Consider the following 3,280-nt stretch of genomic DNA (forward strand, 5'->3'; position numbering starts at 1 on the left):
GCATTATTGACTGTATGTTTGTTTTTACTCCATGTGTAACTCTGTGTCGTTTTATCTGTCGAACTGCTTTGCTTTATCTTGGCCAGGTCGCAATTGTAAATGAGAACTTGTTCTCAACTTGCCTACCTGGTTAAATAAAGGTAAAATAAATAAAATAAATAAATAAAATATCTCAAAGTGCTGTACAGAAACCCAGCCTAAAACCCCAAACAGGAAGCAATGCAGGTGTAGAAGCACGGTGGCTAGGAAAAACTCACTAGAAAGGCCAAAACCTAGGAAGAAACCTAGAGAGGAACCAGGCTATGAGGGGTGGCCAGTCTTCTTGTGGCTGTGCTGGGTGGAGATTATAACAGAACATGACTGTTACGAATCCCTTTTGGCCCGACAGTCTAGGGGGGGATGGTAATGAGACCCGTAACATAACTCATGCAAATTATAATTGTGACAAAGTAAAAGTGTGAACGAAATAACCAGGACAACTGAAATCTACCGTCAAACTCAAAGTTTATTTATAAACACACGGTAATGGGGGGAGCAGGAAAAGGGGCTGAGCTGGACCCAAGGAAAGAAACAATAAATATACAAAAACACCCCTAAGCTAGACTAGCCTACTTTAACAACAGCTAACTAACTAACCAAAAACACCCCTAAGCTAGACTAGCCTACTTTAACAGCTAACTAACTAACCAAAAACACCCCTAAGCTAGACTAGCCTACTTTAACAACAGCTAACTAACTAACCAAAAACACCCCTAAGCTAGACTAGCCTACTTTAACAACAGCTAACTAACCAAAAACACCCCTAAGCTAGACTAGCCTACTTTAACAACAGCTAACTAACCAAAAACACCCCTAAGCTAGACTAGCCTACTTCAACAACAGCTAACTAACCAAAAACACCCCTAAGCTAGACTAGCCTACTTTAACAACAGCTAACTAACTAACCAAAAACACCCCTAAGCTAGACTAGCCTACTTTAACAACAGCTAACTAACTAACCAAAAATACAGTGGGTGGTCCGCCCAGTTCTAACTAGTGTATTTAACAAAGTTCACCTACGGGTAGTGTATGCCCATGGGCGACTTGTCTTGGTTTCCCCCTTTTCCCACCAGCAACAAACAAACACCATAACCAAAACAATACTCACAGGTGATGACAAAGTGCTATGGAGGTGCTCAAACAAAAGAGAGGTTTAAGACAAAGAGAGAGTGAAACACAGAGATCTACATACATGGCATTTACAGAGAGATTGAGCTAGCTCTAGAGCAAACAAATGATGGGGTTTTTAAACCATGGGGAAGGAACTGTGATAGGGTAGGAAATAGGAGGAGGTGTGTCTTCTGATTGATGATTGATTGTTGACTGATTGGGGAGTGACGATTTTCACCTGTGAGGGGAGAAGGAGAGAAAAGAAACACACACACAGGATACACACACACAGGATAACTGTATCCGTAACAATGACCAAGATGTTCAAATGTTCATAAATGACCAGCATGGTCAAATAATAATAATCACAGGCAGAACAGTTGAAACTGGAGCAGCAGCACGGCCAGGTGGACTGGGGACAGCAAGGAGTCATCATGCCCGGTAGTCCTGAGGCATGGTCCTAGGGCTCAGGTCCTCTGAGAGAGAGAAAGAAAGAGAGAATTAGAGAGAGCACACTTAAATTCACACAGGACACCGGATAAGACAGGAGAAGTACTCCAGATATAACGAACTGACCCTAGCCCCCCGACACAAACTACTGCAGCATAAATACTGGAGGCTGAGACAGGAGGGGTCAGGAGACACTGTGGCCCCATCCGATGATACCCCCGGACAGGGCCAAACAAGAAGGATATAACCCCACCCACTTTGCCAAAGCACAGTCCCCACACCACTGGAGGGATATCTTCAACCACCAACTTACCATCCTGAGACAAGGCCGAGTATAGCCCACAAAGATCTCCGCCACGGCACAACCCAAGGGGGGGCGCCAGACAGTCTCTACTGTCTCCTGATGTCCCATGTGTCTCTGTACCACTACTGTCTCTACTGTCTCTACTGTCTCCTGATGTCCCATGTGTCTCTGTACCACTACTGTCTCTACTGTCTCTGTCTCCTGATGTCCCATGTGTCTCTGTACCACTACTGTCTCTAATGTCCCTACTGTCCCTACGGTCTCTCCTATCTCTACTGTCCCTACGGTCTCTACTGTCTCCTGTTGTTCCATGTGTCTCTGTACCACTACTGTCTCTACTGCCCCTACTGTCTCTACTGTCTCCTGTTGTTCCATGTGTCTCTGTACCACTACTGTCTCTACTGCCCCTACTGTCTCTACTGTCTCCTGTTGTTCCATGTGTCTCTGTACCACTACTGTCTCTACTGCCCCTACTGTCTCTACTGTCTCCTGATGTCCCATGTGTCTCTGTACCACTACTGTCTCTACTGTCTCTGTCTCCTGTTGTTCCATGTGTCTCTGTACCACTACTGTCTCTACTGTCTCTGTCTCCTGTTGTTCCATGTGTCTCTGTACCACTACTGTCTCTACTGTCTCTGTCTCCTGTTGTTCCATGTGTCTCTGTACCACTACTGTCTCTACTGTCTCTGTCTCCTGATGTCCCATGTGTCTCTGTACCACTACTGTCTCTACTGTCTCTGTCTCCTGTTGTTCCATGTGTCTCTGTACCACTACTGCCCCTACTGTCTCTACTGTCTCCTGTTGTTCCATGTGTCTCTGTACCACTACTGTCTCTACTGTCTCTGTCTCCTGTTGTTCCATGTGTCTCTGTACCACTACTGTCTCTAATGTCCCTACTGTCCCTATGGTCTCTCCTATCTCTACTGTCCCTACGGTCTCTACTGTCTCCTGTTGTTCCATGTGTCTCTGTACCACTACTGTCTCTACTGCCCCTACTGTCTCTACTGTCTCTACTGTCTCCTGATGTCCCATGTGTCTCTGTACCACTACTGTCTCTACTGTCTCTGTCTCCTGTTGTTCCATGTGTCTCTGTACCACTACTGTCTCTACTCTGCTCTCTGAACCAATAGGGAGGGTGTACTGTAATTTCAGACACAGTACTTTCCAAATAACTGCATAAATACTCAAAAGTACTGCGCTACTTAACTCCAGTATAATTGTGTTTTTTGGGATATAGTACTTGCAATATCAATGATGTCATCAGTGTGCTTGTATATGCCCTGAAGAGGCTAATGGTTAATTTCCTCCTCCTCCCCCCCCCCCCCGGTCATTAAGCAGTGGTGTGTTCGTAGCTCCAGGAAACGTCCTGATCCTCTG

This window comes from Oncorhynchus kisutch, linkage group LG15 (genome assembly GCF_002021735.2).
Source record: "Oncorhynchus kisutch isolate 150728-3 linkage group LG15, Okis_V2, whole genome shotgun sequence".
Classification (NCBI taxonomy): domain Eukaryota; kingdom Metazoa; phylum Chordata; class Actinopteri; order Salmoniformes; family Salmonidae; genus Oncorhynchus; species Oncorhynchus kisutch.